Genomic DNA, 25,920 nt, shown 5'->3' on the forward strand with positions numbered 1-25,920 from the left:
ATCTGAGGACTGCTGATTAAACGATTAGTAGGTATTACTTAAAGAAAACAAATATAGAAGGACAAATCTACCAGAAAAAAATTGCAATGTTTTCAAAACCAAAATATACTTTGGGTTGAGATGGGTAGAGTTGGGGGCAGTCTAGAGTGGCAAATTATCTATAGTTCTGAATTACCTTGGCATCTATCACTCCCTATTATTTTTGGTATTGGGTTGGCCAAAAATTCCATTTCATTTTTTCCATAAAATAAAAGACACATTTTTCATTTTCACCAATAACTTTATTGATTTGGATATTTTGAGTATGTTGGCTATCTCCCACTACTGGCTTCTAGTGGTTAGAGGCCAGGGGTGCTGCTAAACATCTTCCAATGCATAAGACAGCCCCACAGCAAAGAATTATTTGGCCAAAATGTCAACAGTACCAAGGCACTTCACAAACCACTTCTGACACATTTGGTCAGTCACAGCACCTTCTCCACATACTGCACAAATCTTTTTTTGCATTTCAGTTATGTGTTTACCTTCCTTGAAATAATAAAGCATAATACACTGAAAATGCTGCATGTCATCTTCCATCTTCAAAATTAAAATGTCTGCACAAAAATTCACCAATTTTGGTAAGTTTTGTAAATGCACAATGATATGACAGCTGTCACAATATACAACCTAACAAAATTGTTTCAAAATAAGTTAAAGACAACTAAGCACTACTAGAACCATCATACAGAAAAAACTAAGCAAACTTTGGGTCAATCCAATATATGTATCCACAGAATTTCAAGTCTAGTAAAGATAATTACTAATCCAGTGGTCTAATTCCCCAGTGCTCTGCATGTTGTAAGTAATCAATACATATTGGTTGAAATAAAATCATTTATTTCACATGAGAATTAAGACTCTAGATGTCCCTCAATTGAAGAAAACCAATAATATAATCAAGTGGAAAGTTTTTAAACAGATGTGATTTCTGCTTTATAAAAGGATTCACTACAAATTTAATGGTAAGGGGCCACAGACTAATACATTAATTTCAAAACTCTCATACATACAAGTTTTCGGAAGTAAGCCCATCAGTATTTTACCTTTCACATGCAGTTCTTCCTTCAACAAACACTGATGTTTATTTATTAGTTCTTGTAGATATCAACAGGAGGAAATAACAATAGATAACACTGAAAAGGAAATTTACCCTTAAGAATGTACTAAAGTAATTTACAAAGTATTTAATCCATCCATAAATGAGGGTTTTGTATTTTTCAAGAGGTTCAGATACAAACGGGTTAACTGATGTCTCTACCAATCATTCCAAGCTCAGAGCAAAAATAATCTAAGTTCAAAGAACAAAAAATTTTAAATTCTTAGGTATTGACTTTGAACATTTTGTAGACAGGAACTGTATCTGGCCCATTTTATGTACTGAATAAACAGTTACTGCATTGACAGTTTACCAAATATGTCATGGAATGAAAGATAGTTTTTTCCTAGGTACCTTTTATTATCAAGCCCAGTGTGTAATGTACTGTAACAGGCACTAAATGTTAAGACACTGCTGATCTTTTCTGTGATGTCTTAGCAAGTAATTTATTTCTGAAATATATGCACAATTTATGTAGATACAAGTATCTAGCTTAAAATTGACCAAGAGGAAGATTCCATCAGGCTGATTATAGGCAGATATTTCTAGGTTCTCTCATAACTAGTTGTAGCACAAAACAACACATGCATGCAAATCCCAGCATACTCTCAAATCTATAGCTTGAACTGGCTGGTTTGTTGATTCAGTGGGGTGGTAATAACTTAAAAGTTCATATTACAGTAACCTTATCCTGGGTAGAAATCATATAGTCAATTATCCTAAAACAAGGGGAAATAAATCCTAACTTTTAAAGAATTCACTTTAGAAAATTTATCTATATATCCTAACTCAAGAATATAGGCTAAATCAGGAAGTAGGTTTAAAAAAAAAGTCTCTAAGCAGCTTAAAACTGATGTTACAATGTCCTTGCACAAAAAGTCACACACTTTTTCTAAAGGAGATATCCTCCAAGTTCTTATTTATACTCTTGAGACAGTTTTGCTCAAGCTTCATTATGTGGTTTTCTTGCCTGCGGATTAAAAGCAGTAAATTAAAAGGGTGAAGAGGATAATAGCACTATGTTCACTGACAGCAGTAAGAAGCAACAGCTGACAGTGGGGAAAGGAACAGGCCAACTACAGCAGACAATAGGACTAAAAAAGCAAAGCTATTCGGAGCTGTGCAGTGTGAGCAAAGAGCTGCACACACCAGTACAAGGACAGACGACTCCATCTGCAAATGTAATGAAGTGAGTATTCATAATGACCACCTGTTTTCTTTCACCTGGGATGCATACCTTATTTCCCATAGGTATGTCGAAGTTACTCTTCCAAATCTGAAGTTTAACTGCTGTTGGTCAGCACATTGTCATTTTTCTGAGACTAGAAGAGCCCATTACCATGGCGGGTCATGCAACCTTTAGGCTTTAGCTTTGTGCTCACCACTGTTTACTGTTACATTGTAATACATTATTATAAGAACCTCTTAACGCATTACAAAATTACCAAAGGCAACCACATAACTTTCTCAAATCGACTGTTTAAATAGTTGGTTCTAAAATACCCTTACCTAATATTCCATGACACAAGAGTTGTAAACTAAAGCCACTTGACTTTAAAGACTGTGCCTGTTTTCTCTAAAATATGTACCTAGTAGTGCTGTTGTGAAGATTAAATGAAATAAACACTAAGCACAATGTCTAGGGCAGCGTAAGACCTCAGTAGCGGTCGTTCTTCCTATTTCAGTACTGTGAATTTCTGTCGGCCCAAATCCCGTATTTGGCAGGTGCAGAAAACTAAGCCTCAAGAGTAAGACCGACTTCCTAAGGTTCTGCTTGTAATTTATTGTCTCGGATAAGCAGCTTAGCCGCACGGGCTGGAGGTCTGCGGTACTTGACAGGGTCCTGGGGCAAGCGCCTGCAAGACTCCGGCTGCAGAGGATTGGGGACCGTGAGCGGTTAGAGGCTGGGGGATACCAAGGCTGGTTATAGCGATAGCTACTTGAATGCTAACAACATCCATCCCAAACGAAAGCCATTCGTGTGTCTCAATACAGCAGGTTGTCAAGTAACGGGGTTGAGCTGAAATTCCAGCTGGGTCAACTTCAAAGCGGGACCAGCACTTTACTTAAGGGCTAAAGATAAAGAAACTACCTGGGTGCTACCTCAGGGAAGTGTAAGCAACCCACCCCTCAGCGCCTTTCGCGGAGGGGGGCTGCTGTGCCTATCACCTCTTCCGAGGAGGGCAGTTTCTTGCAGCTTACTTAACTCCCCGCCCCGCAGGGAAGCTGGGAATAGTGACCTCGCCTCTCCGCTGTGGAGGGACAGCCGAGCTCCGACTTTCCCAACTGCGCGCGCCAAGCCGCGGCGGGACTGCGGGAGACCCGCGCCGCCCACAAGCCCCCGGGCCCGCATGCTCTAAGATGGCGGCCACGGCCGCTCGCTCACGCCTGGCGGTCCGCACTCCTCCGAGTCGAGGCCTCAGAAGGCGGGAGCCGGACCGGGCGCGGAAACCAAAAGGGCGAAAGCGGCTCGGGCCCTCCAATGTAGCGCGGGTTCCGGAGCCTGAAAAGCCTAGGCATGCTAGGCACTAGCAGGCGGATACAACTAGGAACGCCGCCTGCACCTTAGAAACGGAGATTTTTGAAAAGAGGGAAAAGGGGGAGGTTGGGCGGAGTAGCGGCACCACATCCGGGACCCTCCGCCCGTTCCGCCCCGGAAATTACGTTTTAGGCGGGGCGGGGTAGGCGGCCGCTCTTCAAATTAGGTTCTACTTTCGCGTTGTCTCTTCAGAAAGTGTTCGGGATTGCGCTTAACTCTTTTCTCCCTTGTGTTGTCCCTTAGGCTCTGGCGACTCTGGGACTTTTTTGCACAAAGCTTGCTGCTGGGTCTGGCAGGTCTCCTTTGACAAAACGTACCTTTCGCACCACGCCCCTAAACCTCCAGTCCAGCCTCACCAGAGCATGTAGTAGTTAACCAACGAGAAGACTCTGGGGTAACCCCAGGCTCTGCCAAATCTCTGAGTATCTTTATTCAGAAAGCTGCTACAGAACCTTCGCCACCTGTCCCACAGACCGGGATCTGGGGCTGTCAGTCTTGGGACTGAGCCCGCCCCTTCCGGTGACTCGCCGGCCCGCCTCCTCCTCTCTTCCCTCCCCCACCCCTCCCCTTGCGAGTGTCTCCCTCTCCCTTTCGCTCTCTCTCTCCCTCTCTCTCTCTTTTGTGAGTTATAGCAACCGTTGCCTTGTGAATCAAGCGCCATAGTCACCGTAGTCCTGGCGACTGTTACCCATCAACAACAACTACTCCTCTCCTCCTCCTCCTCCTCTTCCTCCTCCTCCTCCCCACCACCACCATCTCCATCACCCACCAACAACACCACAATAATCCACAGCCAAGGTGAATATTCTTCGGTCTCTACATGTGTGTGGATGCGTGTGAACGCGTGTGTCCGTGCGTGTGTGTGTCCGTGTGTGCGAGCTGAGTGTGGCTGTGCGGGGTCTCACTCCTGACACCGGGGACTGTGCCGCAGCGGCGCCGCTGCCGAGGGGATCGGTCCCCCGGGCTTGTTTACAATGGACCCTGCGCGCCGCTGCTGGGTCGGGGGTGTGGGCGCCGCGCCGCCCGCCCGCCGGCCCCGGCCCTCCACGGCCGCTTCAGGGATGGAGTGGGAGCTCGGGGGGCTGCGAGGCGAGCGGGAGAGGGAGCCAGTTTTCCGTTGCGGACGGTGGAGCTCTCTCCTAGGTCTTGTCTGAGGAGGCGAGTCAGGTGAAGGCAGAAGGAATTTTCTTTAATTTTCTTTTTCAAAGCTGCTTGTTTCCTGCTTCTTTCAAAACCGAAATAGACAACAATGTGCAAGGGGGACACTAGAGCTGATGTTTTGTTGTTGTTGTTCACTTTGTGGGGCCTTGTTAAGGGTTTTGTTATTTTTACCCTCATACAAGGGTGAACTTTTTCCCACCGCCCATTCCCTTCGTTTTTGCCCCTCTGTGCCTTGTGCTGAATGGTCTGCTCTTCTTTTACCGTCATCAGCTGCAAGGTTTTCTTTCTTTCTTCTTCTTTTTTCTTTTAAAACTGTGTTTTCTTTGTGCTGCAAACAGTCTTAATATCCATTCAACACTCTTCCCTGCTCCTCTTTCTTCTCCCCCCACACCCCTCGCACACATCGAAACCTGGGGCCTCTTCGCTGCACGGGGAAAGAGATTTTTGAAAAAGTCTCTCTCCTCTGTCTTTCTTGGTGTGTGTGTGTATGTGTGTGTGTGTGTGTGTGTGCTTGTGATTTAAACCGGATGCGGGGCATCTGTGATACTTGGGCTAGTAGTTATTGACAGTGCTTTATCTTTCATGTGGAGCCGGGAGGGGTAGAGTGAGGCTCCATTTCACTTTGATGAACCTCCTTCCCCACCGTGGAGTGTTAACAGTTTTCGTTGTGGTTATAAGACTTTGTGTGGATAAACACACAGGGAAAGGACAGGAGGAAGCTTTGTGAGAACTCAGGTTACCATGTTATTTGTGACAGTTATAATACTTTAAAGAGGTTTCTTTTTTTCTCCTCTTCATCTTCTGTGTCCGTTTTTCTTTGAGAGTTGAAATTGAAGTCAAGTTGTTCATAAAGAATGTATGAAGCTTCTCAACTTGAAACGTGTGTATATTTCACTTTCTTTATGGTTGTTAAGATCTAGGCATGTGTGTACTTAACATATTCTTTGCTTATATTTGGCTTTCTTTGGACAGTGACTTAAACCGGGTGAGGGGAGAGAACTTTCTCCTTTTCAAGTCTCTTTAAAAAAACTGTTTTTCTCTGTAGATTTGAGTACTTATCAGTCCTCAAGTAGTAGGGCTCTTGATTAGAGGTAATTGTTTTCTAGATCATTTTTCATTCTAACGTTTAATTAATAGATTATCAGTAAAGAGTTCTGATAATGAATGTGTGCTAAAACAAATATACCATTATACTTGTACATACTGAAGTTTTCAATTTAGAATTTTAAAGTGCTTATTTAAATAGTCTTCCTAACAGTAAACATATATTGATTTACCTGACAGAGCAGCCTGTGAATAATGTGACAGTATTAATTATTCTTGAGATTGTCAATGAGCAGGTTGAGTAATTGCAATGCTATTAAGGCTAATACTTTGTAAAATAAAAGTTGGGTTAAAAATTTTTTTTCTCTTCCAGTTCATTTCCTTGTGATTGCTATTTTAAGTGAGGATGGTACTTGGGTCTAAAGTCTTTCTCTCAGAGCACTCAAATTCCTTTATATTTTATTCAGCCTCCCCTCTGCAATCTGGGTTCCATGCAAATCACTAATATTAACTTGTATTTTTTTTTCTGTTCAGATGAGTGTCAAATGCCTGAACACTTTTGGATGGTGAAGCTCCTGGGTCCCATAAACTCTCTCTGAAGTTAATAGGAGTTTTGCTATCTTGAGACAGCATCAGACCTTATGCCATTTACATAATAGATTTTCAGCTGAGTAGATTATATGCTATAATGTTATGGTTTAATATTTTTATTTGCAGTGTCCAAGAACTTTTTTGAGCTGTTTATTACAGTGATCTCAGGTTCAGTAATTTATACTTTCATTCATAAGTTGATTTGAGAGCAGAAGTTAAATTGAAATCTGTTTTCTATTTTTAAAAGCACATATATGGTATAAAAGTTGCTGTTAGAGATGCTTTGGGCTCAAGTATGTCAATATTATTTATATGGATTGAGAAAATAATAAGCAGAAATAGTAGAAAATGATAATTTTAACATGTAACACAAGGCTAAATACTTACCCCTTCACTTATTCTTTCTGTGATATTTATCCTAGGAGGGACTATATTACATATTGGTATTCTCTGTTCTCAGTTTTTAGACTAACAGAAATCTCTGAAAGTCAGTGACCACACTTTAACACTAAAAGTATTAAATAAGAGTCACTTGTAGCTTGTTTTTAGTAGCTGAATATCTATGATTCATTATATGTCATAATGCTTATCTCAATCTTTTTAGATTGTTTGGCCAACGAGTTGTATTGATCTGTTTAGGCATATTTTTGTATTACATTCATGTGTATAATATAGTATACTAAAGCGCATTCCTAAGATGCATCATCCTATATTTTTTTCACTATATAGGGTACATATACCTAATTTTAAAAATAATACTTATTCCTTTAGTATTCAAGTAGTCTTGTACTCTGCTTAGGTACTCAAAAGGTTTATAGTTCATGAGTTTAATACAGTTTAACCTGAAACAAAAAATATGTTTACCCTAAGCAAAGTTAATATGACATTTTTAGTATTAAAATTTAGCAATTAAAAGTGAGTGAATCATAAATCAAGATAGATTTAATGTATTATTTAAATGATGTGTGTTACTTTTTGGTAAACCATGTTATTATTCTTGAGAAAGTTGATTTTGTGTATGTGCTTTCCTTGTATTTCCAGCTAAAGAAATCAGTAAATAGGTAGAGTATGCTTTTGGTTTTTCAAATTTTATGAAGACTCTGTGTGTGTGTGTGTGTGTGTGTGTGTATTCATTCAAAAGGGCGGATATATATCATCAGATGTGTAGGAAGAGGTTAAAAAAAAACCCCAAGTTTTCTGAACAGTCTAATAGGAATGTTAGTTTGTTCTTCTTATTGTAGTGAGACTGTGTTAAAAGAAATGAGAATGCCAAAAAAGTAAACCTTTAAATTATGAGAAGTCTGGTTTTGTTTTGTTATTTTTTTTTATGTTGAGCACTATCCTAAATATCTACTTTGTTACCTTAAAAATAGTTTCCCTAATGTAACCATTTACCATTAACTCTTTGTTATAAATTCCCACTGGCTATCAAAAACCAGATTTTAAATTCCTTTCTGTTCACAGGTGCATAGTGTTCCTGTATGTTGGATTAAATAGATTTGACTAAATCAAGCTTGTTAGGGACAGATGGCTGCTTTAAACAGGTGTCACTTTCATTTCTAGTGCATTGTGTTAGGGACTTCCAGTGGTTCACAAAAGGACTGTCTAAAGCAGGTGGCATCCTTTGCTTTGTCCTTAGTAAAATACACTTTTGGAGTTAATTATTTTTCTAGGAAAAGTTTTTTTTAAAGTAAAAGTTTTGATCTATTCATAAGATTTGTAATTTAACATAATTTTTATTTCTGAGTATTATTCTATTTTCAAGCTATATGAGTTGCAGAGATTTTCACAGAACACTTAAAAATCCTTCATAGTACGGATAAATTCCCTTTGACTTCAGAAAAAGTACTCTGGGGCACTTTTCACAATTAGTCAAATTCATCCGAAGCAAGAAGCGAAGACAAGATTTGAATAAAGTAAAATTTGGTTAACATGACAAGTTAACTTTTGCCATCCCATACGGAAAAAATGTTTTTGATAGCATTGTTTTAATTTGAATGATAGATGTTGGAGCCAGTGTTTTTGTTGTTTCATTATTTTAAATATTTTTCAAACTCAGACATTTTGTCACCTACTTGAATTGTTAGTATAAAGCTTTTAGTGCCCTTTTTACATGAAAATTGTTTTTAAGCATTAATGTTTAAAAATATGTACTGGAGTAAATAAAAGAGTATGAACATTGATTTATAAGGTTGATTTTTACTCTGGTTCTATCTGCGTGGGAATTTTATATATCTTATAACAGATGCACCAGAGGGTGCTGTGCTGTTTGCAACATGAGATTATTATCAATACGAATGTGAACTGATTAGAAGTTTTAAAGAAAAATTTAATTATATGTGCATTCAGTCATGTAATAGCCTTATTTCTATGTATTTTAAATTTAATATACTGTCCTAATTGGCAGTTTTACATCAAAGCCTGCCTTTTTCTGTACTAATGTATATTAACAACATAAAACTGTGTCAAGATTGATATCTTTGACATAGTTTGAATGTCAGCATTAGTCCTATAGGCATGTATATCCATCATCTTCTTAGGCAGGTATTTCAGTTTCCATATGAACATTTTAGTTTCACTTGAGAATCATGCTGTTTTGGTAGTATGGCTTTGTAGTCTGTAAATTTGGTATTATTAGCACATAGCAATGTATATTCTTTAACATGTTTATATGACATGAGTAGTGATACGCTTTTTATGGAGTGATCTTTAAAAAAGCTACCTCAAGAGTACAAATGGCAATAATATTTATCAGGCTAATTAAATCAACAACAATGATCATATTAAAAATTATAGGGAGAATGCAGTCCCCACTTCATGATGTTGAAGTAGCCTGGTTTGAATATTTAATTGGGCTTTATTATCTGAAAAGTTTTATTATTTCAAAGATTTTGTTTATTTTTAGAGAAAGGGGAGGAGAGAGAGAGAGAGACAGGGAGAGAAACATTGATGTGAGAAACATGCCTCTCCTATGTCCCCCAACTGGGGACCAAACCCGCAACCCAGGCAGGCATATGCCCTGACCTGGAATCAAACAGGTGACCTTTTGCTTTGTGGGACAGTGCCCAACCCACTGAGCCACAATGGTCAGGGCTAAAAAGTTTTAGATTCCCTAAACTGGAAGTGATCTATCTGAATATTTGTTCATTGAGAGTTTTTTTTAGGAGAATAATTGAATCCAGTCTCTTGGGGTTTGATTGCATCATTAATTTTCCTTCCTCAGCAGTGTGTACTGTAAAAGATACATAACTGAAACAGTGGTAGTCACTGTCTTCCTCAAGTAGCTTAGAAAATTATGGTTACATCATATAAACTTTTTTTCCTCTAGGTAATGGATTTATCTGTACTGTATCGAACATTTAACAATAATCAGCAAAATATGATATTTTTATGAAGTACATTTATCAGGCATAGGATCCAAGTTTTGGAGTGCCACAAAAATCCAAAATATCCATAGAGAATGTCATGATATTGTTTTAAACTTTTATATTTGAAGTTTTATATTTCATATCAAAATAGAAGATGTACTTAGAACAAATCAGTTAAAATTGAAATATATAGAGGATCAAATAGGTCTGTTTTGCTCTAATCAAGGGCAGAAGTATAGAACACAGACTTTGGAGTCAGATTTCAGTTAATCTAATTAGCAGTGGGACTTTGGACAAGTTATTTCACCTGGCCTCAGTTTTCTCATCTGAAAAATAGGATCAGTCTTAACAAGAGCTCTTAAGATTAAAGGGAGTAAATCATGTAATGTGCTTTATTCAATATTTGACACGGAATACATGCTCAGTACATATTGGTTCTTACTAGGGAATACTAGAAGATACTCATTCTAATCTTTATGCCATTTAAGAATCCTTTCAATATGCTCCTAATCATCTTCTTCCCAGTGGGCCCTAAGTTTTGAAAGACTGTGCCCACTCATCTATGCTCATTAAATAGTTATCCCCCCTCCCTTTTTAAAAATAAAGACTTAAAACTGTCAACCACAGGTTTGGATTACCATTTGATAACCAATCTTGTCATTTCACTGATTGACACTAATAATTGTCCACTTCATTGTCCAATGTATATTTTCCTTTTCACATCTGTTATGGATGAATTCATTAGAAAACATATCGAGCCTTATTTATACACTTTATACAAAACACAGTCATCAATATGAAACAATAGCAATAAATAGTTGTATCAAGATGAGTTAATCAAGAAATTATTCTATAATTTTATAATGCATTGCTCACAATTATTTTACTAAGGGTAGAAAAATGTGTGAAGTCACTACTTGTACACAGAAGTGGTATACCTGTAGCAATAAGTAGTTTTGGAATAATTTTCCAACTTTGAGGTATAGTAACCTTGGAACATTATGCAGTAAAACTTGTAATATGAAATTGTACAGGAAAACATCAACTTTGCTTTATTTCTTTGGAATTTAAAGATGTTTAAAGAAACATTTTACTTGGCTGCTATATATAAAGTTACTATTTAGTGATTTACAGTATAGAGTTTTCTTAAGCAATTTATTAAGAAAGGATTTTTTTTCTCATTTTAGAGTAATCTGAAATAGCCCTAATCTTTCTCAAACTAGAAATGTCATGTATACATTCCAGTTGGAAACTTACTTGATACCGTGTGTCATCTTTGCTGAAGCATTGTATATTGTACAGGCTTTTCGTGTGCCTCTCTCATGTTACCTGCTGCCATCTTTCCCAATTCTGTTAAGTGTTTAATTAATTATATGATTCCTTTTACATTGTTTTATAGATAATTAGCCCTGACATATGAAGTAGGCAGGCTCAGCTCAGTCATTTTCTCTGCTTCCTTTCTCCAGTGAATTGACACATATTTTTAAAGGAATTTTTGGGAAAAGCCTAGGAAATGTGACTTCAATGGTAAAGTTATATGGCATGTTCACCATTTCAATCTATTATTTTTTAACAGTTTCTATACATCTGACTTCCCCTTTGAACAAATAACATAATATTGAACCACTAAAGATATAACCCCCAAGCATGATTTTGCTTGAGAGCCTTCCCTTCCCAGTCCTGGCTGTGGTCTGGACTCTAGGTTAAAACTCCAGTCTAGTCCAAGAATACTGTGTTTGCACAATCACATATGCCTGCTTATTGCTGACTCTGAGCTCCTGGACTCTTCTTTCTCACTAGTTTTAATAGAAGCTGTAATACCCAGTCAGTACTGTTTGCCTTTGTTTTACAGTGCCTGGTCAAGACTATCAGAGGTTCCTGACTTCCTATTTAAACAAAAATTGGTGAGGACTAATAGCTGAATCCAGGAAAACTAAGTGTGAGGCAGCTGGCCTGAAAATAAAAGTACCATGAGCTGGTGAGCGGAAACATATTGAAAAGTTACATGGAAGGAGAGAGAGTGATTAGGCTAAGAAATAAAGATCTTTAAAGGTGCCAGCCAAAGGAGGCTGGAGGTTCTGTTCTGGTCCTCTGTCACTAAAACCTTAGGCTAAACTCTCTAGCTCTCAGTTTCTCCATCTGTAAAATGAAACAGTATGGCTATGTGATCTCTAAGGCCCTTTTTAGCACTTATAGGCTACAATTCCCTGATAAGATTGGCACTGCAAAAAGGGAAACATGCCAATAACATGGAGCCTGGAATTGGTGTTTTTGGATGGCTGATGGGGGCGGGGATTGGAGGATGGGGGGATGGAGACAACTGTACTTGAACAACAATTTTAAAAAGGGAAAAACAAAGGAATTGATGTTTCCTTTGCAGATGGACTCAAAGGCTGGCATTTTGCTTGCCTATTGTTTATTCTGATAAGAACAACAAAGAATACCCAGAGTGTAGGTATAGCATAATGGCCATACCTATGGCAGCCTCAGAGGGTCCCTCCATTTCAGTGGCCTCTATGGGAGCTGAGGCTAAATGCCCTGATTTCTTTACCCACTTAGGAATTAGCTGCGTCTGACAGCCTGAGCTCCTGACCAGCCAGCTCCTCTATGTCTGTGTTCCAGACAAGTGTCTGACAGTTGGGGCTCCTGCCTGTTGCTCACCAATGAGATATTTAAAACAGGATATAATTTCTCAAGTATGTGGACAGGCAGTTTGACACGGAAGGGGAGGGGTTTGCTAGCTTTCTCTCATCAAAAGCAATAAAAATTAATTTAGGTTTCTGTTTATCTAATTTTTTTCAACACTTCTTCCTCAGTTATTAAAACCTTGGCTTTTTTTCCCTTCATGCTATTCAGGTGGTTTTGGAAGAACTAAAGTCGTGTCAAGCAATCTGGGCAAGTTCATAGGGCCTTGGAGTACTTTGAGAACCTGCTCTGGGAAGCATTGCTGTCATCCGTACTAATCTTGTTTTATGTTTTTCATTGATAATACTTATCGCTTTTCCTTTTTTCTGATTATTTATACTTGGATGAACATTCTTAATTTTAATGGTTTCTCTTATTTAAACATTTTATTTATTTATTTTTAGAGAGAGGGGAAGGGAAGGAGAAAGAGAGGGAGAGAAACATCAATGTGTGGTTGCCTCTCTCTCATGTGGCCCCCACTGGGGACCTGGCCTGCAACCCAGGCATGTGCCCTGACTGGAAATCAAACCAGCGACCCTTTGGTTCTCAGCCCACCCTCAATCCACTGAGCTACACCAGCCAGAGCTTGGATGACCATTCTTTTTATTCAGTTTTCATAGAAAAATTCTCTCTTGGTCAAGAATTGTACATTTTTGTAAAATTTATCATTCATGTTAATTTAAAACATAGACTTAGCAAGATTTTAGAGCATTGCAGACTATGAAAGAAAGCATTTCTGCATTAGTTCAAGATGTCTTATGTTCTGCTATATCTCACCTTTTTCACCAATCTAATAAAGAGTATATGAAAGTTAAATGGATTGTAATTATTGCTGCTTTTAAAGTTATTTTTGAATAATTATTGATTAAACATATTCAAGAGCCTGAACTACTTTCAGATTCAAATGCTCAATAGCATTAGTTTATTTCAGTACAATCACTAGCATTCTTAAATATGTATCTGGCCCTCTTCAGTGTCAATCAGCATATTTTATCTTGATGTTAAAAGCCATTTTAGAAATGCTTTGCTTCTTTTGGTTAAGTTTCTTTCTGCCATGTGTTAGTTGGGGTGTGGGGGGTGAGGGAGGATGCTGGAGAGAGACAGGAAGAAGCAGATACATTTAGAAATCATATCCTGTTTCCATTGTTAAATACTGTTGCATTGTATATTCTATCCAGTTTGTTTTTTTTTGAACAACATTTTGGTGGGGGTGGAGTTTCAGGTGGGGACTGGAGGTGGGAAGGGGGAGACAGAAGTGACTAAGGTGATCAGAGTTTTTTTCCATATCTCTTTACTTTCCTGAGGTAGTACTGTACCTAGTATATACGCTTTTGTGAGGATAGGCTTCTTAATGACTTTATATTGGTGATCCTTTTCTTCTAAGTCTGTACGTCTGTCCCTTAGTATATTTGTGGATGTGCGATAATAACCCTTCTAAAGAGTCTGTATTGTGGTTTAGTCATGCACAGCTTTAGAAAGGTAGCAATAGAAGAAAGGAGTACTGAAAAAACTAGTTTGTGTGCCAGATAACAGAAATAATGTCTTAAATCCACCTGTCTGCATTTTGCTTTGGGTAGATTATTAGGTGGGTATACAAGTGTGTGTGTGTATACCTATGTGTATGTATATATACATATATGCACACACGTATTTTTTCAAAAGAATCTATATTTTCCTCCTACTCCTGTTTAGGCTGGCATTTTAAAGAACCGAAGAGTATATAATCTGTCACTTTAGGCTTTCACTGATTGGCAACTGATTATATCTGATGACAGTCTTGGAGATGAGTTTTAATGAAGTATAGGCATAAGGGTCAATAAAGAACATATGGAAAGATACTATATTAGTTATCTGAAAATCACCTTTACCAATTTAAATTTACAGTATGTATTTTGATGAAAATGAAAACCTAACATGAAATATTAATATACAGACACTAGATGAAGTCAGATTCTTTATTTTACAATGTGATTATATTGTATACTTTAAAGGACATTTTAAAACACTTTGTTTAAAAAGTCACTTTGTATTTTTAGGGTTTGTTAAGAAAAAATGGAATTTGGCTTAGATAATATGTTTTGTGTATGCTTGTGTATGTTTGTGTATGTGTAGATGTTTAGAAAATCATTTTAATATACATTGTGCTTGGTGCTTAGGATCTATTCATACCATTTTTGCTTACTGGTTTTGTGTTGTACGTATCGTGTAACAGTTTTAGAAACTGCTCCAGTGCTATTTTCCTGAGGCTGAGAAAATTAGAAATGTTTGACTTAAATTGTTTGAATGATCTTTGTATGACTTGGGGAACAATTTTGAATAGTGCCTCACATTATATGATAATTTTTAGAGACTACTTTTAGTTAATACAGCCCATGAATACTGAAGTTGAATTATATCATAAAAACAAAAAATGTAATTCTTTTTTATTATAGATTAAGATATCATATTGCTGGATCAGCATTTGATCTGTCTTTTATTTTTAGAAGTCTGTCAGGTTTTGAAATTTAAAGCCTTTTAAATAATGTTGAATGAGTAGAGCTGTATAATAAAAGTGGATTATGTTTCAGCAAAGGTTTGAGAACCATATGGCTTTGACATCATGTGGGATTTTATTTTTGAAATTGGAAGGCAGTGTATTTTAATGTTTTGATTGGGCTAGACTCTATCATTTATTGATGTTGACAGAAATGCAAGTGACCATGGTCTGAAGACGTGGATAAAAGTAGTTTTTGAGAGGAAGTCATTGTAGTGATCCTGATATTTCATTTACCTCCAGCCCTACTGCCCTTGGTAAACTTGAAAGTAAAAGCTTTTTTCTTGGGTAATATAAACCTCTCTTTTGTATTGTGGTTTTGTTAATTTACACTGCTGTCTGGAAATTCCCAAATCATACAGCACAGTCTTGTGTGAGGCGTTATGTGTGAGCTTTGGAAGTTCCAGTTTGCCTGTTGGTTTACAAACCTTGGAAAGAATGCCAATAGGTTTTTGCCATACCCAGAACAACGCCTTACTTAACCTGTAGGAATGGGGTAAGAATGAGGGTAAATCTGGGCAGGATCATATAATGGAGAAAACTAGGGTATGAAAAATGATTAAGTATAATTTAGAGAAAAAGGTCATTTTAGGGGCTATAGGTATTATAAGAAACCCAGTTTGCCATATTCAGCATATCTAGTAAATTACCACTGCTGCTGTTAATAATACTATTTCTAATATTTGATTCAAAAACATTCTAGCAGAGGCATAAGAGATAATTGGATATATTAGTCTATAAGCTTGTAGTTTTACAGCTTTGTCCTTTAGCTTTTATGTTTGAATGAGGATTAGAAGATTGTATCAATGTGTATTTAGTGCCAGTACAATTTTAGTTAATTTAGAAATCCGGAAATGACTCAGATTTCTATTGAGTTTTCAGGAGCATTTTGAAAAAAAGGAGAGGATTGAGGTATTAGGTACAGCTGTCATATTCCAGCTATATGGACATATTTTTAAGGTTTCAAATTGTAGAAGACTACAGAAATAACAGAGATGATACTTGGGAGTCAATAGATAAAAAAGAAGGGTAGGAGGAGGCATTGAAAATGTAGTTAGATGAAATTATTGGAAATTTTGAAATAAAGGTAAAAATAAGATAAGATAGATAAATGAAAGTATGAATGGTGAACTAATTTGTTGGAAGAAGTCTTTTTTTTGCCTTACTCTGATTTTAACTAATAGGGTGAGGAACAGATTGTACTTAAATTTCTTTATGAGCACCATTTTTTTATATTTGTGGGAAATACAATAAACCTCTGAGACCTTGACTCTTATAGGGTTTATTATTACTGTTTAGAAAAGTATTAAATTGAGATATATCAGAGTTTTCTTGCAATTATTTTATTACAGTTATATATTAATATATAAAGTATACATAATTAATATATTCACTTGAGATTATCTGATTAGCTTATCTGATATCTAAGGCAGTTTACATTTGGAAAGCCAATGCATAATTGCATAACCGTGTATCATAATTGTATATAGTCTTAAACTGTCTTATTTTGGATCTTATATAATTTACACTGAAGTAAAGAGAATAGTTTAGTGAATCCCCGTGTGTGCTCATTACAAAGATTTAACAATTAGTACCTTCTATCCTTAAGTATATATAATTTGAAATATTTGTTTATTGAAATAAACTTGAATCCTTTATCTTGTGTTGTTCTGAAAGAAGTTTAATCTAATGTTAAATGTGGACGTGAAACAATGTTTGTATTATTTTGAAGACAAAATATTTTAGTTCTGATTGATCATGTTGTTTCTCCACAGCACAACATTTATGTAAATCAGAAAGTTTGTGCTCAGTTGTTGGTAGTTTTTTGTTTAGGAATTCTAGGCTTTTCTACTTGAAATCTGACCTGTCATTAACAAAGGATGCAGGCATAAGGTTTGAACCACACAGGAAACAATGGTCTTGAGATCTACCTCTCAGAGTTGAAGTGGCGCAAATCTTTTGTACATCATTCTTTTAATTTGCTTGTGTGTAGATTTGGGCGAACTGTTAAGAGCCATTTTGTAAGTTGGTAAGGGAAGAGAACAAATTATCTTCTGGAATATTCCCTTCAAAGTTACCTCCTTAGTTACTGGGACATAATAGAAGAATGTAAAGGAAGAGACATTTATGGGTAAGAGCTAATGTAGTGATAACTTAAACCATCATTCAAAGCAGTATGATATTTTCTGATTCACCAATTGCAAGGAATGAAGAGGTTCTCTGAGGTTTTTAGTTTGTTTTTATTTGAAGTTAGGCAGATAAGAAAGAAGCTTGTTTTCCAGTGCTGGAATCTATAGGAAATAAATTCATTCACGTTGGAAATTATTCTTAATGAGCTCACTAATATGTGTAATAAGTAATGATTAAGATCACTTTAATAAACACAAAATATAGACCCAGATCTCTTTCTTTAAAAGCTGATGTTTCCCTGTTTGAATCTAATTAAATGATTTAGGCATGAAGAAGTAAGTATATTACATTAAATAAGTCCTGCATTTTTTAGTAATGTAACTTCAATTGCTAAACTTGTTTCTGATCCAAAAGTTTCTGTAGAAATGTATATAACGTAAAATATTTTGGCAGTCTTTTAAAATAGTTCTACTATAGGCTAACTAGCCAGACAGAATAGTAAAGTGATATAAAATAACCAAAGTGATGTACTAATTAAGTGATCTTATTCTATGACTAAAGTACAAGTTCTTTTCTCAAAGGGTTATGTTTAATTCTTTCTGCCATAAACATCTAAATTAAGTCATCCTGTATATTACATTCTCATATATTTAAACTTTCCAAAAGTAGATAGAAGATGTAATGTATACAAAAGAACCCCAGTATAAAGCTTAATCCACCAAACAATGCTTGATCGAAATGTAAATGTAACCCTGAAAAACAAAAGGTCACATAATATACATGTTAATTTCAGTAATATTCATAGAAGATTTTGTTATGAATTTTTAAAAGTTTTATTATGGATTTAATATAATACCAATATAAATGTTGTTTCTAATAACTTTTTTCCTGTGTTTTATATCCATATACAGAGTTGAAGTATTATTCGGCTTTTCATTATTTTACATTCAAGATAGCATCAATTAAAAGCACTGAGTTTCAGACTTTTCCATCTCATGGTGCATGTAAACTAATTATTAAATTCTGCAGCAAACCAAAAGTACATATTTTTTGCAGATCTGATTTAAAAAATAGATATTCACACCACTCATCGTTGTGTTTGTTCTTGTCATTTCATTTCTTCATTTGACAGTCGAAGGGAAAAGAGGTCAGTATGCCTAACTAAACAGTCAGGTATTGCATGTTTTAAAAATTCTTATGGCACACCTGTTGAAAATTGCTGAATTCAAGCAATAGTGATTTTATTCTAGTGTTTGAAAGTTGTCCTTTTTAAAAATTTAACTACCAATGCATTTATGCCATGTGTATAATTTAACAACAAGCCATTTCCAATGTGAGAATTATAATATTGGTCTACTTATTTTATATTGGAGTAACTCCCTAAGCAGATAATGTTTTGATTTGGAAGGACACCATGTAAGGAAAAGCTTTATCCAAGAATTAACTTGTATTTACAACCTGACCTGTATGCATAGCAGCTAACTGTTAGGTCTGGAACTGGAACTGCAAACTCTTCTGATGAGGTCAGGGGCTCAACTTCAGCCTTTCTCCCTGTTTCTACTTAACTATTCTACTGTCATATCTTTTGCTCATTCACTATGTCTAGTTCTGCACAGCATGCCAAAAGGGACTGCCGAGCTAGGGTGCTAGAGAGTAAAGAAGTGAAAAAGTCTGTCATTAGAGTTTTACGTGCTTCCAAATGGCAAAAATATGTAGGATTCCAGTATAGACATAATGAGAATCTTTATCTTTTAGAACCAGAATTTGGAAAAGACTTTGGAAATGATCTAGTTCAACGCACCACCCTGCCCCCCACTTATTTTAAAGGCAAGAAAACAGAGGTTAAGTGACCTGGGCAATGACAGCGCTTATCAGAGCTGGGGCTCTTGGACCCCAGACGTCTCACTTCTCTCCCAGCTTTCTCCTGTTATGTCATAACTAGTGCAAAAACTTGTTTTAGTGGCACACAACCCAAATGTGCTACCTTTGCTACTCAGGACACTATTTTATTTACAAATTTGTACTCATATATTTTCTATAAAAAGTAAATTAAAAGTTTGTAATTCTGCATTCTGAATAAACATTTTTTATCTCTGACTGTAATTTGGGTTACAGATTATTTAATTGCTTTATTTTAGATATTTTTTTCTAAACAAATAAAATTTTAAATATTTCCCATACCATCAGTATACTGTATAATAAGGAGAAATACCATATTTGCTAGATTTTTTTAAAAAGAAAAATATGTTTTTGTCACTATCATTTGTATTTTCCCCTGCTAGGTGTTAGTGATATATGTAATAATCAATGTACTGGCATAAATAATTCTCAGGGCTGGCATGCACCTCTACTTTTTTTATGAGAATAAGGGTGATTCTAACCAGTGTACCTCAAGATAGTTGTAAACTACTGAATTATTAATTAAAGAAATTGAAACATTTGTTCCTATAGGTCATTCTCTTGTGGAACAAAAGTAAAATGCTGGCAGCTGATATCTGTGGTACAAGCTGAGACTTGCCCAGTTGGGCTTTAAAGGTGTTGCAACACTCTTAAGTGAGTGAGAACCAACAGAGGGAGAACCTAAAAGGATTGCCCTTTATTCCATAGCAACCAGAAGCAATACCAGCAGTCATGCTGTTATATGGCTGCTTATTTTCTTAATCTGAATTTTTGGAAGGATATATTGTTTACTAAATAATAGTATGAGTTGGTGGCAGGAATAAAAATCACCAAGAATTTGTGTGTGTGTGTGTGTGTGTGTGTGTATTAGAATTGGAAGTAAATCTGTGTCAGGCTTGAAAATAGTTTTGGTACCCTGTTTTGTGATAAAAAATGCACAATTTGAGCACTAACCCTGTTGATTATCTGAAACAATCCCTCTAAGGGAGACCAAGAAAATGACAACTAAACATTCTAGTGGTAACCTGAGGCTCTTACGATCCTCATTTGTGGTACCAAATCTGAAAGCATTTATATAAAATAGAAGTAGATTTTCTATAGGAGAAAACCATTTGTCATTTGTTCTTAATAAGATAAATCCCCATGGACAAACCTTTCTTGTAGAACTATTCCCTTTGGATTTATCTTTGCCTTCAATAAAAAAGGAGATATGATAAACAAAAGAATGATGAAATATTAGTTAGTTCTTGCATTTTTGCCTACACGTTTCTCATTCTTAATTTTTATGATATTTTTAACTTTAATGCTGCTGTTTTACCTGAATTAAGAGAGACAGAATACAATGCATTAAATTTATTTTTCTTTCTGTTAAGAAAAGGATTATTTTGGGGAGGGATAGGCAGAATTTAAATCATTTACTTTTAGATGTAACTGTACTCCTGATATGCCAGTATACCTATTGGTCCATACAACAGCATGGACAATATAAATATTAAGACTGTAATTCAGTTGAAAATGGAGTGCTAAATACTTGGAAGTTTTAAGCAGATTTGAATACAGAGATTTAGTTACCAGAGTAAATAAATACTATATTGCTGTATTTGTTGGATATAAGGAGGAAGAATCTAAAACATGGAATATATTTTATTATGTTACGAATTTATAAACTGGATAAATTTTTACTTAAACTATTTCTAAATATGGATTGATGGAATCTTCTAGAAACAAGGCACTTTGGATGTTTTCAAATAGCCCAAAGTTTTATTTCTCTGAATGAGAGTTTTTCAGGATTCCTTATTGCCTGTTCTTCAGAATCATATAAGAAATATTTACAGAGTGCCACATAACTACCGTTGTGTTGTGCTTTGGGAGCTTATAGTCTACATTTTCAAAGTTTTGTTTCACCACTTTGCTCTAACCTTTTTTTTTTTTTTGGCCAGCCTGGTTTATGGTTATATAGTTGGTTAAGAGCAGTGATTTTCAACCTTTTTCATTTCATGGTACATATAAATTAATTACTAAAATTCTCAGACTGGCACTCAGAATTTTGGTAATATTTAGTATTAATTACCAAAATATACTTTTTGCCACTCTGACAAAAAAGGGAAAATAGGTGTAATTTTGATTCATGCACACTGGATGGCTATTGATGTGTTAGCTGCTGTTGTGTTGGCTGTTGTTTTTTAATTTGACAATCTAAGGAAAAAGGACAGTGACCCTGACTAAACTCTCAGGTACTGCATGTCTTAAAAATTCTTGTGGCACACCATTTAAAAATCTCTGGTTAAGAGCAATAACTTTGGAATAAACAGTTTTGGGTTTGAATTCTAGCTGTGCTACTGGTTAGTAGTTTTACCTTAGGCAGGTTACTTTAACTCTGTGAAATGGGGTTACTAAAATCAACCTTGAAAGACTATTTCAAAGATTATGAGGAGGGGCCCAAACCCCTGAGAATACAGATTTATAGATGGGGAGCAGGATGATAGCTTGGGAAAGGGGAGGTAAGGGAATGGAGAGATTGAGCAAAAAGGATAAAGAACTCATGGACATGGACAGCAGTGTGGTGATTGCTGGCGGGGAGAGCAGTATTAAGGGGACTAAATGGTAATGGGAAAAATACAATAAAGATTTAAAAATTGTGTATTTATTCTTGCATGTTTAAATGTCAGTCACCTTCAAAGTACCCTCCATTTGATGCAATACAGCTATGAAGACATTTTTTCCACTGTTCAAAACAGTTTTTGAACTTACTGATTTTGATGCCTTTTAGCTTCTGCTGTTTTTTGTTTCACTTCTTCCACATCAGCAAAACCCTTTTCCCTTTGAGGACTTATTTCATCCAGAGAAACAAAAAATGTCCCTTGGGGCAAGATAGGGTGAATAGGGAGTGTGCAGCATGGGGGCCATGCCAGTTTTGGTCAAAAACTGCTGAACACTCCGTGCAGTGTGGGCAGGTGCATGGTGAATCACCCATCCTGAAATGGGCAAACACTTTGAAAGAGTCTTCAGAAAAATTCACTGAAGCTGAATGCAGCCTCTCACAACAACTCCAGCTGGTACAGTACACTGATACAGATGGGTTTCCAGAACACTCACCTCAGTGGGGGAAGGCAGTACTATAAGCAGCTCACCCTCCAGAAGATAATTCCAGTTTTTCTGGGGGGGGGATCCCCCTTTTACATTAGGTGAAATAGGGAAATAGTACTGTATGTGACATGTAAAAGCTCAGTAATGACAATTACTATTATTACCCTATAGTCCCTGGAATTCTGCTTTGTTGTTTCTTTTCTCTGTAACTCAGTTCTCATTCCTTTATTCTACTTAGAATGTTTCCCACACTTGAATTCATCTTTCCTAGAGTGAGAGTGTTCCTAACTTGAATAAGTTCACTTCTAATGAAATTTTTATCAGCCCTGATATGGATTGAAAATTGTGATTTAGAGTTTTGTTTGTAAATGTTGGGTTTAAAAAAATTTTTTGTAAGCTTCCTGAGAACTGACGACTACACAGTAAGTTTTTTAACTCAGCACAAAACCCAGTGTCCTTTCCTAGTAGAAGCAATCAATGAATAATTAAGCCTTACATTGTTATCTTTATCTCTAAATTTAACAATTTTATAATTTTGTCTAGCCTTGATTTTATGATCTTTAAAGCAATGCAGTTCTATTAGTCCAAATGTGTTTATTGCTTCCTATTTCTTAAAATGGATTTAATAGAATGAATTCATGAATTTTGGAGTTCTTTAAATATGTCACCTACTAGATAGATTTGGGCTAACTATAATCAATGTCTCACTTCTGCTTATCTTTTCAAGCAACTTTGTTATCTAATTTTGTATATATATGAATTTCCTATATACATATGTGTGTGTATATATGTATGAAATTCTGTACTTACCTGGGATTTTCTTCGCGTCTGTTAAGACTTTAGGTAGTTTCAGAAGTTGGGAACTGCCTTTTAAGGATCTATTATCTTCCTTCTGTTCTTTGGTTGTGGCAGTTGTGGGAATCCGAATGCTGCTTAATAGGGGAGTGCCAGGGGGTGTTGTGAGAACTGTGCTTTTGGGGGGGCTTTTTTGAATACCCCAAACCTCTTGAGTTTCACCTTTTGCCACCTAACTTCAGTCTCCTGTTGGGATGTCAAAAGTGCAGAATCAGGACTTGAGTTTGAAGCATATACCAAGGCAACTGGTGGTATCGGAATGGAATCATTAGAGTAGTCAGATTGTGGTTGAATTTGTGATACCCATTAAGGGCTGCACTGTGGAAAGCTAGGGTTATCTGCTTTGATGTCTACTACTGAAACTTCCTGCTGAAAAAAACTTAAAAAAAATGGATCTGTTAGTCATAAATCTGTTCAGCTCCATTTTTGATCTGTATTTTTATTCTGTATCATCTCTTGAAGTGATGAGTTTGGTGAATTTACTACTAGTTGTAAAGTCATCTTAACCTTTTTCTAGACTCAAGGGGTTCCCTTCAATCTCTAAAATCACTTTAGGTGTACAAAGCTCATTTTCACTTTTTATATTCATCCATCCATTTATTGAGTGAATATTGGCACATACAATATTGGCCAAGCAGTGAAATTCTATGGAGAATACAACAGAACTTACCATATCTCTGCCCTTGAGAAGCTTACATTCAAACATTTGAGGATGACGGAGAGAGAAGATATATTACTATTATAATAGGTGGCTATAAATGATACGGAGAAAAAGAGGGCACTAAAGGGAGTAGGTAATGAGGGTAGAGGAAGTTGCAATCTTAGATGATTAGGAAGATTTTACTGAGAAGGTAACTTTTGAACAAAGCCTGACAGAGGTAAGTTTTATATATTTCTTAGAATGTGACTTTACATCTTTATAATATTGATGATACCATGGTTGATTCCTGCCTGCCTTCTATAGGAGAGTCCTAATTGTTTACACCTGCCCTTACAGTCCTTTCCTTTGTTGCCTTCTAACATTTTTATAGCCTTTCCCTGAATGCACAGCCTTTCCATTTTATATTGTTTTAAGGTCTAGTGATGAAAACTATGGTTTTCGGTAAGGAAACAAGCAGATTAAGAAACTCTTTCAAAACTACTTTTAATTTTTTTGAGGTGGTAGTGGATGTTAAATTTTTCAGTCCACTCTACTTCCTAGTTGGAATTTGTGCTGAAACATCTATACTTATCACTAAAATATATCCTAAAAAAGTTAGAAAGCATTGACACATGAAATATTCAAAGTGAAAATCACAATTAACATAGGCAAATTGAAATTAGACTTGGCTGGCTGCTAGTTTGGTTGGTTATGCCCTCTGTGCTTATGTGGCTAATTTAAATGAAAGGAAGTATCTATATACGATGGAATCTGTGATCAGAATGCTCTTCAGTGTCTTAGAAAATGTGAAATTATGTAGAATGTCATTGTTTATATAGCATAGCTGTCATTATCTAGTCATCTTTAATCATGGATTTATGAATCGAATTTAAAATTTTGTATATGCAAAAACAAATGTGAGGTTATTTAGTAAAAGTTACTAATGGAGGCAAGTTGTCTTGAATTCTGTTATTTTGACAAATAGATTGTCAAGCTGATATTTTTAGAATGAGATTTTCAGTGTACTAATGTCAAAATCATATTTTCTAATTTCAGTTCAGTGTCAAATATTAAGCATATGTGCCTGTCATCCATTTTGAAATGTACAGTTTGACAGTCTTTGAGGCCATTGTACTGTGTTGGAATGCTTTAGAAATGGTACAAATATATAATGTAATGTGTGTGCTTTTAATATGTTTAAGTTAAGGAAGTAGTAACTGTTGTGGAACTTTAAATAAACAAAGAAAAATTACCTTTCTCTGTTTGAATTTATATAATTATGTTTACAGTATTTTGTTCTATTCCTGGTTTCCATCCTTAAAGGCTGGTTAAATGATTATACTTGCAGATGTGCTCAGGCATTTGTGTCTTCAGTGAGTCAGATGTGTCCACATTTTAGCAACCTGTAGGCTAGAGTTTCTTGAACATGAGTAACGGGTATTTCTACCACTTAAAAATATAAATAAATTAAAAATTACAAGCCTTAGTATCACCACTTGTTTTTCCTGCCACCACATTTATGAAAAAATATGTGAACTATAAAAGTCTTTGGAGAGGAAGTCTACTCTCATTTTTCCCTAGCTTTTTTTTATTAAGAAAAAATTCAAACACAAAAATAGAATACTGTGATGAAGTAATGAAATGAATTCTCATGTATCCATCACTCTGCTTTAATAGTTAACAACTAGTGGTTAATTTTGTTTCAGCTGTTCCGCTTAACTCTCCACCTACTCCCCTTACTTTTTACCTATGGGAAGTGATAAAACAGCTGAGTCAGGCTGAGCACTAAGATGCCACCATTGCTCTGCTTTGCCATGTTGTGTCTTCTCCTTTGTGGAAGGAGGGATGGGTGAAAAAAATCTTGAAAGGAATGAAGATTAGTTTCCAGAAAAGTATCATTTGAGATTTGAATAGTGAACTGTAATAATTCTAATCTCAGGTTTTGAGTTGGAATTAAATATAGTCTTCTAAATTAAGTACAGATTCCACAGTTTGCTAAGTGCTCTCTTAGAAAGTAACATTTATCTCTGAATTAATATGATTTATTTCTTTTATGTTGTCTTGAGGTTTTCTATGTATTTCCTTTCATAAAAATGTGAGACATATATCTTTGAGGTTTTTGGCATTTATAATTTGATACAACTGAAATTATCCCTTGGGTTTGTAGAAAATACTTCAAGATGCGTTTTTCAGTATTCTCAGTTATGCATTTCAAAAATCAATTGATCCAAAGCCTTTTTCAATTTTTTT

General features: G+C 35.9%; 1 protein-coding gene and 1 long non-coding RNA gene across 7 annotated transcripts in view; one reads left to right on the forward strand and one right to left on the reverse strand.

The window, feature by feature from the left end:
- Window positions 1-858: 858 nt before the first annotated feature.
- On the reverse strand, window positions 859-4,168 carry LOC118499686. Its single transcript, XR_004902194.1, has 2 exons — window positions 3,231-4,168; window positions 859-1,175 (listed from the first exon to the last, which is right to left on the reverse strand). It is a non-coding gene; the product is annotated as an uncharacterized LOC118499686 (long non-coding RNA).
- Window positions 4,169-4,310: 142 nt separating this feature from the next.
- RFX3 (regulatory factor X3) overlaps window positions 4,311-25,920 on the forward strand; it is a 274,512-nt gene continuing 252,902 nt past the window's right edge. For 4 of the 6 annotated variants that reach the window (XM_036021688.1, XM_028512691.2, XM_036021695.1 and 1 more), the window contains exon 1: window positions 4,425-4,475. The gene's annotated coding sequence lies outside the window, so the exon portion shown is untranslated. The other 2 variants (XM_036021696.1, XM_036021694.1) reach the window with 2 other exon arrangements.

The sequence above is a fragment of the Phyllostomus discolor genome, chromosome 3 (genome assembly GCF_004126475.2).
Source record: "Phyllostomus discolor isolate MPI-MPIP mPhyDis1 chromosome 3, mPhyDis1.pri.v3, whole genome shotgun sequence".
Classification (NCBI taxonomy): domain Eukaryota; kingdom Metazoa; phylum Chordata; class Mammalia; order Chiroptera; family Phyllostomidae; genus Phyllostomus; species Phyllostomus discolor.